Source organism: Prionailurus bengalensis, chromosome A1, assembly GCF_016509475.1.
Source record: "Prionailurus bengalensis isolate Pbe53 chromosome A1, Fcat_Pben_1.1_paternal_pri, whole genome shotgun sequence".
NCBI lineage: Eukaryota > Metazoa > Chordata > Mammalia > Carnivora > Felidae > Prionailurus > Prionailurus bengalensis.
The window spans coordinates 10,270,388-10,285,629 of NC_057343.1; the positions used below are offsets into that span (position 1 = coordinate 10,270,388).

A 15,242-nucleotide genomic window follows, 5' to 3' on the forward strand; every position below is an offset into this window, starting at 1 on the left:
GGTTAGCTTCTGTACTATGCTTATTTGTCTCTATTCCTCCAGGAACCTTTGGGCAGCATAGCCCCTGGGATATTTTCATTCCTGCCCCCGGGAGCCACCCTAGAGTGCCCTATGAAATTTTGACAGATCCCCAGAGCATACCTGCTCCCTCAGTGGTGGAAGGGGATGTTGCTGCTATGCACAAAGGAAAGGAGGAGCGAGACAATGTGGTGGAGGAAAAGGCTAAGGTTGGTCTTGGTCCATCCAATTCACCTGCATTTTCGGATTTTGTGGCTTCCAGGCAGATCAGCATGGAATACAAACTGCAGACTGAAAGAGTCAGGGGATGACCCAGAGAACAAGTAAACATAGAGATTTAAAGTGTGTCCCGATCGTGCTTCAGACCAGGTAGGGTGGGGGAGGGGGTGGTTGTGGGTGCATCTGTGGGAATGATTGAAGCTCATCCCCCTAGCGTCGCTTGACTTTGTCCTCCTTTGACTGATAAAAAGGCAATTATTCATGGCCTTGGAATGTAAGGAGACCCAGGATCATGCTCAGCCCAGCTGTCACATCTGAGAAGGACAGACACTGCAAATTCAGCCCACGGCACACACTCTCTATTAAGAAACACACACAGAAGCTTGGCTTCCAAGTGAAAGGAAGAAATGAATGGGTTAGTGCCCCAGTCTATGAAAGTCAAAACTGGAGAAAGAGATTTTAAGAGGGCCCTGGTAGATGCAGTCTTGATTTAGAGCTTAGTGAAAATATATGGATTTCCAAGAAATGCTTGCCCTTTAATAAATTGAAAAGAAGGTCATTTCATGAGCTATTGCTCACTGGTTATGTTACAACTCAAAGCAGAACACCTGCTCTGCCAGCAAAATAATGTGTCTCGGGTTTTTCCTTGGCAGCCTCCTAGAATACTGATCACACGGTATGACCTCGTCGCTGACTTTTGTGTAGAGCCCCAAACACGTTCAAAATAGGAAATAAAGGGACTGGGCAGGCATAGATCAAGAAAACCTTCTGTCTTGTCAGAGGCCTCTCACATTTCCACGATCCTGTTCTCATAAGCATTCCCAAGGTAACAAAGAGGTGCGGTGGTAGCCCTCAGGAGATCAGAATGTGTCTACCCAGCACCATTGGTCTATTTAGAAATACAATAATTTCAGTGTGCGTTTGATATGGAGCAAATAAATGAGTTCATTAATTTTGATGGGCCCGCCATTTGAAAACAAAAGCCCAGAGGGAGGAGGGAAGAGAGGAAGGCGAGAGGAAGGGAAAAATGCTGATGTGCTCAGAAGCCAGGCGAGTGCTTGGCTGGAAGGCAGTCTTAGAGAGAAATCCCACTGCAAGTGTAATGTAGGAACAGGAAGGGAGCGGAGGGAGGGCAAGGCAGGAGGAAGAGGGAGAAGAGGAGGAAAAGGAAGTGGCAGGGTGGGGAGGAAGCCGCTCGGTTCCAGAAATCAAAACAGATCATTGACATGATGTTGGTTCTCTGAGGGTGAAAGAGAGTGGGGCAGTCGGTTCCAGGATGGATTTTGGTCTTCGCTGGTAGACCATTAGGTGCATCTGTGTTTATTTTTCTGTCCAATTTGACTGCTGGTACCCCCAGGAAACAGTCTGCAAATTCTTTCCCAGAGAAATAGGGCAAAAGGAAAGAACCTGAGCCCTTATATAGTGTATTTGGACCATTCGATGGGACCCCAAACTGTGAAATTGCAGAATAAAGTGTTTATGAGGTAGGGTCGCCTGAGTTCTGCTGTTAAATTCACCTTCATTAGTTGCGTGACCTCCAGCAATCACTTCCATTAATCTGTGAAATGAGAGGCGGGATTAGCTGATCTGTGAGTTTTATTCCAGCTCTAAAAATGTTATGTTTCTCTGAATGTCTGTTTTGCAAAAACGAATGTGTTGATTGGATTCTGGGTGTCAGTAGCGATTCTTCCCGAATACCAGCAGATCAAACACAACCACAACTGAAGTCAGTTGATGGAATGCAGAAAATCATTCACCTGGAAAATATCACATAGGAGTTGGTGGTTTCAAATTTGAGTAAAAGCTCGGGGGAAAATGCTCTTGTTTTGTAACAGATTCAGCCAGCCTGTATCTTGTTCCAACACAGAAAAATGCATGTAACTGACAAGCTATCTCTGTTCCCTGTCACCATTATGATCCTGGGTTCCCACTCCCACAAGTGTTCCTTCTTCCAGCCTGAAAAAACCCCTAACCCTTGCTCTCCAGAAGACTCCATCCTTGAAGTTGAACTGCAACAAGACATAAATCAATGGTATGCATTTTGCAATGGCAGGTGAGCCGAACAGGAACAGCCAGGTCAAAGCGAGGGCCCCCTTGAAGTAAGGCAGCCTTTCCTGGCTGAGGCATCCTGGGCTACTCTGCCATCAGCATGAGTCACTTGTCCCTAAGCCCCGCAGCCTGTGAGTATAATGAGGTCACCATTCAAATCTCACCAGTTTAACATCCTGCCTGCATGATTTAGATCTAGGCCGTGGGGCTGTGTGAGTGACGACGCCATCCCGACATGCCCAGTTCCTTGGTGCAGTGGCTCTAGGTCATCAGGAGCCCAGACCCCTTCTTCATACTTCTACCCACTATCTTAGGTCTAGTTTCTGTCTTCCCTATCACCTTATAGCTGCCAGGGCCTCCCACCTTTCAGACAGTGTGAAGAAACAGAGGCATGGCGAACAGAGGTCCAAGACAAAGGGGAGGCACCTCCAAGCCAGATCAGCAACCTTTATGGACTTTTCTAGGAGGTCCCGTACACTGTTGCTTACATCCTGTTGGCCAGAACGCAGTCACGTGGGCCACACCTAGCTGCAAGAGGAGTTCAGAGTTCTGTAACCAAGGAGGAAAGGAACAAAGGATTTTTGGTAGACAGCTAGCAATCTCTGTTTCAGGGGGTCACATAGGAACATGTCTCAGATGCTATCAAAATTGGAGAGCATCACACACAGAAACACCATCCATCATGGGCATCATTTAGCCACGAATCTAAAGTTGGCTTTGGGAGAATTTTTGGCCAGTTAGAAAATGACACGGACTAGGATTAGAGTTACAGGTCTGTCTTTGAAAACAGTGTGACCTCAGGCAAGTCACTTAAACTTCCTGTTATACACATGGAGATCTCCCATGTGGGTCTGCAATCCAACGAGCTGGTGAGCGTGACAGTGTGTAGGTCCGGAGAGGGAAAGGGAGGGGATCCTCTGTCCTCAGACACGTGGGGTTTGAGCAGCAGAATCGGTGTCATTCTTTATTCACCTTCGCAGAACCTGCTTGGGTTTTAGTTTCCCCTCCTGGGAGCATTAGTCTGCTCAGGCTGCTGTCACAAAATATCAGACTGAGTGGCTTAAGCCACAGGCATTCATTCACGTAGCTCTGGAGGGTGGAAGTCTGAGATCAAGGTTCTGGACAATCCTGTTCCAGGTGAGGGCCTTCTTCCTGGCTTTCAGTTGCCACCTTCTCACCGTGTCCTCATGGGGTGAAACACGAACAATGTCTCTTCCTCTTCTTGTGAAGGCACCGATCCTATGACCTCATCAACCCTAATTACCTCCCAAAGATCCCGTGTCCAAATACCATCACACTGGGGATTAGGGCTCCAACATCTGAGCTTTGAGGGACACCTTGCAGTCCATCACCGGAGACTGTTATGGGTGTGGGGCGGGGCAAGGCTTCCAAACAGCATAAGCCAGCAGTAAGATGCCACCGACACTTGCTCCGTCCACTCCGAGTGGGCTGGCATGGAAGCTGGCTCTGGACACAGAGCTGATTTTCTACCTCTTTCTGTTGACTGGCCTCAAGAATGGAATGCAAAGGGGGAGCTGTGAACAGTGAAGGAAAGAGGCCAGAGCGGGGCTGCCTCGCAGGTCCCAACCAGGAAGGGAACCAGTGGAAATACTCTCATCCAACTGGATCAACACCTGTGGTTGTTGGGCTACTGAAAAACGTATGTTTTCTAAGGCAGGGAACCGACGTACGTACAGTAAATGTTTTATTTCAACTTGCAACAGTGAAATGTACACCCATTCCCCAATCTTTGGATGTTGGGCCAAGGCTTTTTCTTCAACTAAGAGATGAGTTCAGCACAGTCTTCCTTAAGTCCGTTACATGACTTTCAGGTTTTGTTTTGTTTTTTTTTTTTAATGTTTATTTTTGAAGGAGAGAGACAGAACATGAGCGGGAGAGCGGCAGAGACAGAGGGAGGCACAGAATCCGAAGCAGGCTCCGGGCTCTGAGCTGTCAGCACAGAGCCTGACATGGAGCTCGAACTCACAATTTGTGAGACCGTGACCTGAGTGGAGTCAGTCGCCCAACAGTCTGAGCCACCCAGGCACCCCTTTTTTTTGCTTTTTTTAAGTAGAGCAAGAACCCGAAGGTATTTGCAAAACAATATGAGCACAGGGGACTCCTAGATTTTTTAGAATTTTCCGCCAAGCTTTAAAAGTTGTCCCACCTATCCTCAATTCAATATCACCCTTCCTCTAGTCTTTCCAAAGAATTCATCTCAGTTCTTACAAGGTTTTGGGCACATTTTCATTTCATTTAAATAAATATATAATTGCAGTAAAATGTCCCACTGGCATAAACAGGTCTGGGAACACACACAGCAGGTCCTTGTTAAGTGTACAACTCAACCCTCGACCATTGGGAGCAGACGTGCCATCTGCCAGATGTGATCGTTGGGAGGCTGCGGGCATCTGGCAGGTGTTTACAGAGTCAGTCAGTCAGTCCACGAGTTCCGTCAGGAGGGCGTCTGTTATATGTGAGTCTTGGAGCGGCAAGATTCCCCTACAAATCACACTGACGCTTTCCCTGGACGGCTTGGCTGTAGCACTGAGGACAAGAAGCAGAGACCACGAGGAGCAAGGAGGAGGGAGAAGATCCTGTCACTGCACTACCCGCGTTGGTGCTACCTCACCTACATTCTCTGAGTGGGGCCCGGCCTTCTCCAATAGCACACGCCTTACTCAATGCCAAAAAATGTTGAGGGTCTTCTGTCCGGGGCCACCTCTGACAGTCAGGTGGGAATCACGAAATTATTTTGTTTGGTCCTCACAACATCCTGGAGAGGTACGACGTGTTATCCACACTTACGGATAAGGAAACCGAGGCTTCGAGTTTGCCCAAAGTCAGACCACTGTTCGGTGGTGAGGCAGGCGCGTGGTGCCACTGCTCTGTGAAAGGCCATGCCGCAGAGAAGGGCTCGGGTCTGAGCACAGAAAGGAAAGCGTAATTTTTAAATGCTCCAGACGCTACGTAGAAGCTGTTGGCTGGGGGCAGATTATCGTGGAATCAAGCGTCCTCCCCCGAATGCGGGCCCGAGTGACGGCGCTAGTGTTAACTTGCTGAAACACACGCTGGCTGGAGTTCACTTACACGGAGAGGGGTGGCCAAGTGGCCAAGAGTAGATGGCTCCCAGGCTGTGTAGGGCGAAGTGAGGCTGGGAGAGGCAGGCTGGGAAATCATCTCCAGAGACACGGTACCAGGAAGGCGAGCGGATGACCCAGTGGCTGTGCATGGAGCGGAGAGAGGGAAAGGGTACCTTTGGGCTCTCAGAGACGTGGAGGGGGTGCTGCCCGAGGCCACGGAATCCAGTAAAGAGACAGAGAATGGCCCCACAGAGACAACCATGCTCCAGCAAAGGGTAGGTGAGTGTACCTCCTGTCCCTGGTAGATCAAGAGCATTCAGGCTTGGTCTCGAGATTTTTGCTGAAAGTCATCAGTGAGTACTTCCAAGGAGTTTGTTCAGCATTCATGCTGCACTATTCGTTGAGCACCGCTCTGTGCGGGACACGGTGGGAATGGGAGGGAGTCTGTGACCCGAAGGAGTCCACACTCAGGGAAGCAGCGGGTAGTCTCCAGGCTCCCCCAGCCTTCACCGCTTAGCTGCCCCTTGACAGCAGGGGTGCAAAGCATTGTGGGAACATCAGTGTGGGGGGCCCACGGAGGGGAGGGCTTCCTGGAGGAAAGGCATTCACACCCCGGCCTGAAAGTTGAGTAGAACTCAGCCAATTGAAAGAGAACTTTTAGAAAAGGAATTGCTGCTACAGCACGGAGGCACCTTGAGGACATTCAGCTGAGTGAAATCAGCCAGACCCAGGAGGACGAAGACTGTACGACTGCCCTTACATGAGGGACTGAGAGGAGTCAGATTCATAGGGACAGAGAGTAGGACGGTGGGTGCAGGGGCTGGGGGAAGAGGGGAGTACAGAGCTGTTGTCTAATGGGGATCGAGTTTCCATTTTACGAGATGCAAGAGCTCCAGACATGGGTGGTGGTGAACGGGCTTAACGCCACCCAACTGTCCTGCAGTTAACGAAGGCTAAGATGGTCAATTGTGTGTTATGCGTGTCTTACCGCAATTAAAAGTGAAAGGCAGGGCGGAGGGAGGGAGGGAGGAGCATGAGGCAAGGCCCAGGGCAAGAGAGAAAGGTGGAGGAGTTCTGGGAGTGTGAGAAGCTCCATGTGCTGGCACAGAGTCAGGGGGGAGGTGACCGTGGCAAGGACTTGACCACGGAAGGAAGGATTTTCAGGGGCGGAAGTAGGCGGCTTTCCAAGGTGTTTCAAATTCAGCAGGAGGGAGAAGAGCTGGTGACAGAGGGTCAAATCGAAGAGAGGAGCATGCGCATGTTTTTGCTAATGGAAGCGGTGCTGTGATGGGAAGGACCACCGAGCCGAAGCGGGGGCTTCCGGTTAAGCGGGAGGCAGCAGGTGCCTGAGGAATCCGCACGCTCATCTGGTCCTTCTCCTGCAAGCTGCCGCTGGAGCGGAACCAGCCTTCCCGGAGAACGCCTGAGCTGGGGTGGCCCGGCATCTACCAGACCCTCCGGTGCCACCAGGTCGCCTGCATGTCGGCTGTCGGGGAGAAGCCAGACTTGTCTATTATCGGCTCGGATTTGTTGAATTTAAATTGTCCTGCACAGGAAAAAGGAGGAAGCGAAGCCGCCCAGAAGGAGCACTGATCACATAGCAGTTTCCGGGTCTGGGCTCTGAAGAGACCAGGGTGCTCTTTTCTTGGCAAATTCTTCTTCCCCAGTTAATCCAGTTGACTGACTCAGAGTAACCTTTGCCCGACGGGGCCCAAGAAGAACAAAACAAGAAATGATGTCTGCCAATGTGGGCTTCCTCCCCAAACAATTAGAGCTTGAAGTGAAGCCCACGGGTCAGATTTGAGGTTTTTCTTCCTCGGAAGCCTCGATTTCACTGAGTGCAGACAGCACAGAGCCGATGGGCTGCAGTTCCGTCACGACCCAGGTGTCCCCGACACCTCCTGCCCCCAGGTGGGGTGGGACCATAGAGAGGAAAGGGATGCTGTTGGTAAAAAAAAATAACTAACAATTTTGAAAGTCTGTTTTGTGCCAGGCAAGCCTCAGTTAAGACCTTGGACGTATTATCTCCTTTATTCCTAATAACACCCCTATGGATAGGTACTGTGATTATACCATTTCACCAACAAGGAAAGTGAGGTTCTGGGAGTTTAAATGACTGGCTGATGGTTATCAGTTAAGTAAATGGCGCAAGAAAATTCAGAGGCCACAAGTTCTAACCAACAGCGCAGACTCTCAGGGTAGAGAAAAGCAAGTTTCAGGAATAATATCAGAAGGCCAATTGCCGGGTCCTTTCCAAGCGTGGCTCTAAAGCAGCCATTTGAAAGCTCTCAGCCCCCTCCGAGATCCCAACAGCGGTAGAGAAAGAATAATGGTGCCACTACCAGTTACAGAGCACTTGCTATGCTGATGTCTTCACGGGCATCATTTAACCTTGAAGCAGCCTAGGGAAGGTGCATCCCTCCTTGTTAGATGAGCAAACTGGTCCTCAGAGAGATTACATTTTTTTTTTTTTTTCATAAAGGCACCCAAGCCAAAATATTCCAACTTCAAACCTTAGTTTGGCCCCAGTCACTGGGCTATAAATCTCCACCCTTAATCCAAAGCCATCATTTTGCAAATGAGGACAGTAAGGGACAGAGTCCGTGACTGCAAACACAGGAAGTCTCTTGACCCTCCAGTCCGGTACTTGCCAGTACTGCTCACCTGCTCTTTGGTCAGCCCATGACCTTCTTCACACTGGGGCAAGCGGGGCACTGTCCTGGCCGTGCCCGTCCCCGTAGGGCAAGGGGTCTGCAGGACGAAGGAGAAGCGTCCCCCTTCTGGACCATGCTGCAGGTCCTGGGCCCTGGAGATGTCGTGCCCAGATGGCCCTGAGCCCGTGTCCAGGGCCATGAATGCAGTGTCCTCGGGGATTCATCCATCCGTGGAGAGACCACACAGTCCCAGCCCAGCAAGGGGGCAAAGGGGTGGGTGTTTGCTGGGGTGCGGACACACATTGGGTGTGCTGGCTGGGGGTGCCATCCACACCCCTCATGGTGCAGGAGGAAGCTAAGGGTGGAGGGAGAAAGCGGGTGAGCTGCGGGCTGGGAGCCAGGGGCTGCCCTCCCTGCATTGTCACATAACCACGGAGCCACGAGGACTCCAAAATTTTATGCCCGTACTGGCCTTCTGGGGCCTTACGCACCGCCAAGGTGGGAGGATAGAACATTTGTCACCTGCTGAACATTTTATTGGACACTTTGTTAACTTGATATTTAACTTTTCAAGACTGAGCCTCCATCTGTACTCTTGTCCTGGACTCCCAAGTAGAGGTGAGCCTGTGCCCACTTCTCTTTCACTTCTCCGACTCCTCCACTCCCAGACCTCAAGGCCCCCGTGGCCTTGTTCCCTATTCCACCTTGGCCAAGAATGCCGGATCCTCACTGGGCACGTTTTAGGAGCCCCGTCCCCTCCCCCACCATGACTGGCATTTCACATGTGTCTATGTCCAGCCACTCCCGGGAAGAGGGTGCTCTTTCCGGTTAAGTTGCATGATCGTTCCCTGGGATTTTTCTGACCCAACCACACAGGAACCTCCAGCTGGTGCCGGTGGAGAACCCTCACATCAGTGAAGACTCCTGGCTACCCGTTAGGCAATCCAAGCTTAGGCAAAACGAGAAATTTATTGGTTTGTAGAACCATGGGAAACATTATGACCAAGAACTTAAAAGCCCCATCAGGGCTAACGTCCCATCCTTGTCCCTGTGATATTGTCTGTTCTCTCTCTGTCTGTCTCTCTCTGTCTGCAGACCAGTTCTGTCCACAGCGCAGGAAACATGGCCACAACAGTCTCTGGGTTTAATTTGTAGCCTGAACTCCACAGAGAGACTGACGTCAGGTTCTCTTGGGGGTTCTAAGTCTCACATCCCTAGCAAAGGGACTTGCTGACATATCTTGAGTCAGCACTTACCTTGGCTCAGACCGAGTGAGGGCCGCAGCCTGGTTCCTTTAAAAAATGGCTGGTCTCGGGGCGCCTGGGTGGCGCAGTCGGTTAAGCCTCCGACTTCAGCCAGGTCACGATCTCGCAGTCCGTGAGTTCAAGCCCCGCGTCGGGCTCTGGGCTGATGGCTCAGAGCCTGGAGCCTGTTTCCGATTCTGTGTCTCCCTCTCTCTCTGCCCCTCCCCCGTTCATGCTCTGTCTCTCTCTGTCCCAAAAATAAATAAACGTTGAAAAAAAAAATTTTTTTAAATGGCTGGTCTCATAGAGCCACAGTGATGCCAAGGACTGTTCCCTGGAGAAGAGGAGGGTGCTGAGTAGACAAACAATCCTCTCCGTGTCTCCGAAAGCTAGACAATTGATTCCCACTGCCTCAGACTAGCAAACTATGCCTATCTGCCTGCCTTTCCCCCACCTTCCCTCTCTCCTTCCCTCCTTCCTTCCCTTCTTCCTGACATGGATTTAAATCCCGAGTTTTCTCCTTCCTACTGAACCCAGGTTCCAGAGGCACAGAGAGGACCCACTCTCAGTTTTATCATCAGCTTGCGGATGGGCCAGAGTATATTACTACTTATCCCTTAAGCCTGAATATCTTCACCTGCTACAAAGGGCAGGGGGAGCTGTGTGCACCCCCACCCCCGGATTTTGCCCTTCCGTGTTGGAATCTTTGAGCCTCCTGAGCAACCAACCCACCTTGGCCGGACCCCTTTCCCCATCCTGCTTTATGTAAACCTTCAAACACTGGATCTCTCCCCATTTTAATGAAGTACTCATTTTTAATCCTTTATTTTTGGACCATAACATTTCGAGTTTAATCCTCAGGGTTCTAGCCTGCCTACTTGGTACTATTTTAAATTGAGAGCTCTGCATTAATGCTGTTTTGCTGAGGGCAGTGTTCCCTCCATTAACTAATCCCTTGAGGAAATAATGCCATTATATGAAGTCAGCGGCGTTCAAAACAAAACCCTATCTTATAAATCATGTCAAGCGGGGTTCCAGATACCTCCAGGTGCAACTTCCAGTGGGTCTGGACTTGTTGGGAGAAAATGGGGCAAAGCAGTGGAAAACATCTGCCTTTTTTTTCTGACCCGGTTCTTCTTTCCCCCCTTCCCACTCTTCCTACCTCTGCAGCCAGAATCCTGCTTTCTCACCTGTCCACTGGCGGTCACAACGGGAGCGGAGATAAGCCAGCCATTACCCACCGGTCCTTGCCGACGTAAGTTTGGGAAATGCTGGATTCATGATCGTTAAGCGGATTTGTTTACCTCTGACTGCACATCAAGCCAATCACCTCCAAAAGGCAGCACCTCCCACCACCCCCACAGGGCAGCCAGGGCTTCAGCCTGTGGATGTGGGAGTGTTACCAACACTCAGTCCATAACAGAGAGGCGACTTGCTCAGGATAATAAGCAAGAAGGTGGCAAGAGCCAGGTCTGGGACCGATGATGTCTCTAGATTCCTACATCTGTCCTCTTCCCTTTGTAAGTAAAGGACAGCGTGAGGCATCGTGGACCAGCAGGTGGGGTGGGCAGCTGGTAGGAAGGATGAGACTTGATAGGATCCGAGATGCTGATGGTGCCTGGCATTCGAGCAGGGGCCCCGGGGGATCCAACTTCGGCCCGCCAGTAATCCCCCCTTCTGGTGAGATCCCAGAGGGAGACCCACAACAGGGAATAATGGAAGACGGAAACAAGGGCCATTTTATTGCTAGCCGAGACGACTGGTTTTAGCTAAGATGACTGGTTTTAGCCAAGACGACTGATTTTAGCCGAGACGACTGGTGGTCCTTCGGACGGACTCTTCCAGGAAGCAGAGCTGGGATTATGACAGGCTCAGAGCCTGAGCCGTCTTTCCTTCTCCTGCCCAAGTCTTACCACCAGGTTTCAGGGAGCTGAGGACTCTGGACTGAGGGACCCACCGTGAGTGTGAAGCCCAGTCAGGACCCCAGTCTCTAACCAGCGGTACTAGAATAGCAGCACTGTCTTCTCTCCTCTGTTTGGGACAACTCAGCGTAGCAACCACTTGGCTGAGCCTGGGAGCACAATCTGTCTGTCTTCTCAGGATGCTCTGGGAGAAGGTAGGGGACCATCAAAGAGGAACCGGGGTCTTTTCTCCACTCCAGGCGCTCACTCAGGGGAGGCCAGCTATAGCTCCTAGATACTTGGCCAGATGCCCGTGAGATTCAGGACAGGGACAGGAATATTCCTCCAAACCCTGGAAGCCACTCTGTCCTACCTGAATCCTGACTACTCCCGGGTCCCTCCCTGAGGCCAGCCTCTACCCTCCATCCCTCAAACCACCTCTTGCCCTTTCTGCTCAGATTAAACCTGGGCCTGCCCTCCCCTTCCCGTCAGTTCCAGGATCCCAAAGAGAATATTCTATAGTTTAGATGCTAGTCTGAAATAATTTGTCTGGCTCAATGTATCACGCCTTCCCGTACCTCCCATCCCGAAACACACTTTCCAGTCTCCCCTTTCATTTCCGCCTCCTGTTGTGGTGACTCTCACGAAGAAAGATGTCATTTGCGGACATCCTTATGACCAGCAGAGGTATTTCGAAAGGCTTACAAATTTTAATTACCGGCTTCATATTCCTACACAACAACAAAGCAGGCACGTTTCATCTGGGAGACTTCTCTCTGGTGTAACACAGACAGGAAAATATTGCAAGAAAGACATAGGCAAGATTTTTTCTCATCCACCGTGGGGCACGGTAGTGGGCTGAATGATGGCCACCCAGAGCTAGCAAGTTCTAATCCCCAGAGCCTGTGGATGTGACCTTATTGGGAAGTGGGTCTTGGCAGATGTGATTAAACTCGGTATCAGGAGAGGAGGAGATGACCCCAGATTATTCGGGTGGGCCCTAAATGCCATCACAAGTGTCCTTGAAGAGAGGTACAAGAGATCAAGGGACACGTGGGAAAGACGATGTGAAAAAGGGAGAGAGACGTGGCCGCAAGCCAACGGACCCCTGGAGCCACCAGAAGCTGGGAGAGGAAAGGAGGGATCTTCCCCCCAGAGCCCTCGGAAGGAGTGGGCGCCCACCCCTAGCCTGATTTCAGACTGCTGGCTTCCGGGCCAGTGAGAGGGGAGCAACAGATGGGGGACACTGAGTGCCACAGAGCCACCAGCAGAGAGGAGGCCCGAAAGATCGCTCGACTTAGCCCCAGAAAGTTCACTAGTGATTTCTGAGAGCAGAGCGGTTGTAGCAAGTGTAAGGAAACGACGGACATTGCGTTTGCAGAACATTCTCCCCCACGTAAACTTAGGAAAGTGAGCAGTAAACTGGAACCCTAAATTACCTCTCGTGACTGCATGCGTCCCTCGAGAGCCTGCGGGCAGAGGTCCAGCGGTGAGCGTCCTGTGGATCAAAGGAAGTTGGGCTTCTCCTTGTTCGACCCATGTCAGCCTTAGTACACGTATCTTTTGTCCCACTGAGGACACAGGCCCTGGAAATCAGAAGCACCTGTTTCAGCCACGAGCATGAAAACCAGCACGAACCCCGAGCATCCTGGGTGCTCCCTTCTGTCCATCTGGTGTCTCCCGGTCCTTGCCCCATTGCCTCCACCTGTTTCCTACTTGGGACCTTCCTGAATCTCAACTGCAGCCAGGCATTGACTCTTTTCCCTTTCACGTGCTATCCAGGGTTTTAGCCAAGAGTGGATTTCAAACCCCATTCCTCACAGAAACTGTACAGTTGTATGACACAAAGGCCTCTTCGGAATAACAGGGTTGGAAGTGGAACTCCACACGTGGCCAGTCCTGGCTTTGCTTTGTTTCATAGTGTCAGGGGGAGGGCACGTGCGGGGCGGGGGCTGCCACCAGCCCCCGGAAACGAGCCTACAAAGGGGTCTCTTGGGCCACTGAGAACAACCCCAAGCTGAAGCCCACACAGATCATGTCCCTGACAGGGCTCCTCATTTCTTACATAAGCTAATAAATCTTCACTTGCTTTTAAAAGGAGAGGTCAGGGGTGCCTGGGTGGCTCAGTCGGTTAAATGGCCGACTTTTGCTCAGGTCATGATCTCAAGGTCCGTGAGTTTGAGCCCCGCGTCGGGCTCTGTGCTGACAGCTCAGAGCCTGGAGCCTGCTTCGGATTCTGTGTCTCCCTCGCCCTCTGCCCCTCCCCGGCTCGTGCTCTGTCTCTCTCTCTCTCTCTAAGAATAAATAAACATTAAAAAGAGAGGTCAGGATGTCATAGCCAGTTTGGGCAACCAAGGAGAGGAGTCTGAGGCTCTTCTCCTCATGTCCCACAGCTCTCCTCACATCACCCTCAGCTCTCCTTTCATCCCCCTCAGCTCTCCTCACGCCCCCCTCAGGTCCCCTCGTGCCCCCCTCAGTTCCCCCCACACCCCCCTCAGCTCTCCTCACATCCCCCTCCGCTCTCCTTTCGTCCCCCTCAGCTCTCCTCACGCCCCCCTCAGCTCTCCTCATGTCCCTCAGCTCTCCTCACGCCCCCCTCAGGTCCCCTCGTGCCCCCCTCAGGTCCCCCCACATACCCCTCAGCTCTCCTCACGCCCCCCTCCGCTCTCCTCATGTCCCTCAGCTCTCCTCACGCCCCCCTCAGGTCCCCTCGTGCCCCCCTCAGGTCCCCCCACATCCCCCACAGCTCTCCTCACGCCCCCCTTCAGCTCTCCTCATGTCCCTCAGCTCTCCTCACGCCCCCCTCAGGTCCCCTCGTGCCCCCCTCAGGTCCCCCCACATCCCCCTCAGCTCTCCTCACGCCCCCCTCAGCTCTCCTCACGTCCCACAGCTCTCCTCACGCCCCCTCAGCTCTCCTCATGTCCCTCAGCTCTCCTCACGCCCCCCTCAGCTCTCCTCACGTCCCACAGCTCTCCTCACGCCCCCCTCAGCTCTCCTCATGTCCCTCAGCTCTCCTCACGCCCCCCTCAGGTCCCCTCGTGCCCCCCTCAGGTCCCCCCACATCCCCCTCAGCTCTCCTCACATCCCTCAGCTTTCCTCACGCCCCCTTCAGCTCTCCTCATGTCCCTCAGCTCTCCTCACGCCCCCCTCAGCTTTCCTCACGCCCCCCTCCGCTCTCCTCACGCCCCCCTCGGCTCTCCTCATGTCCCTCAGCTCTCCTCACGCACCCCTCAGCTCTCCTCACATCTCTCAGCTCTCCTCACGCCCCCCTCAGCTTTCCTCACGCCCCCCTCCGCTCTCCTCACGCCCCCCTCGGCTCTCCTCATGTCCCTCAGCTCTCCTCACGCCCCCCTCAGCTCTCCTCACGCCCCTCTCAGCTCTCCTCATGTCCCTCAGCTCTCCTCACGCCCCCCTCAGCTCTCCTCACATCCCTCAGCTCTCCTCACGCCCCCCTCCGCTCTCCTCACGCCCCCCTCCGCTCTCCTCACGCCCCCCCTCGGCTCTCCTCACATCTCTCAGCTCTCCTCACGCCCCCCTCTAGCCCGGCCTCCTCCCGTGGGCTCCACTTTGAGGCATGGCACCCTCTTCCACTCTGACACCGAAGTCAGAGACCTGGGAGTCGGCCTGTCCCCGTCCCTGCCGTCCGTGGGGAGCGCACGGCGCACGAGGGCCCAGAAGCGCTGAAGTGGCCCCGTGAGCGCGCAGAGATCTCAGGACAGGTGCTCCTTCCGGGGCAAAGTGCAAGGGCCAGGTCCGCAGAAGGGGATCCGGGAATCGCTCAGGTCCTCTGTGAGGATTCCCAGCACGGCCTGCTTCCCTGTCGGCACCCCGGGCCGGCCTCACTGTGTGGCAACCGGGGGACCGTCGCTGCCAGGGGGACCCCACAGGCCCCGGCCCGCCAGGCGCTGAAGAAGCCCCCTGGCCACGGCCCTCCCTGCCGCGTCAGGGTGACGCATCCGCTCGGAGGTGCGGGGAGAGCCCAGGGAGGAGGCAGGAGCCGGCAGCCCCCGCGGGGCCGGGGGTGCCACACATCCTTCCATTCCTTCCGGAGCAGCAGCCCCTGCCCCGAGCAGC

The 15,242-nt window shown here is 53.1% G+C and overlaps 2 long non-coding RNA genes across 4 annotated transcripts; both read right to left on the reverse strand.

The window, feature by feature from the left end:
- Nucleotides 1-748: 748 nt before the first annotated feature.
- LOC122481154 lies at nucleotides 749-9,330 on the reverse strand. Of its 3 annotated transcripts, none has more exons than XR_006296773.1 (3): nucleotides 9,280-9,330; nucleotides 8,034-8,378; nucleotides 749-1,795 (listed from the first exon to the last, which is right to left on the reverse strand). It is a non-coding gene; the product is annotated as an uncharacterized LOC122481154 (long non-coding RNA). The 3 variants fall into 3 exon arrangements; XR_006296772.1 differs by lacking the exon at nucleotides 749-1,795 and adding an exon at nucleotides 1,816-1,994; XR_006296771.1 differs by lacking the exon at nucleotides 749-1,795 and having other exon boundaries at nucleotides 7,348-8,378.
- Nucleotides 9,331-9,556: 226 nt separating this feature from the next.
- Nucleotides 9,557-15,242, reverse strand: LOC122481162. Its single transcript, XR_006296774.1, has 3 exons — nucleotides 14,781-15,242; nucleotides 12,608-12,754; nucleotides 9,557-9,601 (listed from the first exon to the last, which is right to left on the reverse strand). It is a non-coding gene; the product is annotated as an uncharacterized LOC122481162 (long non-coding RNA).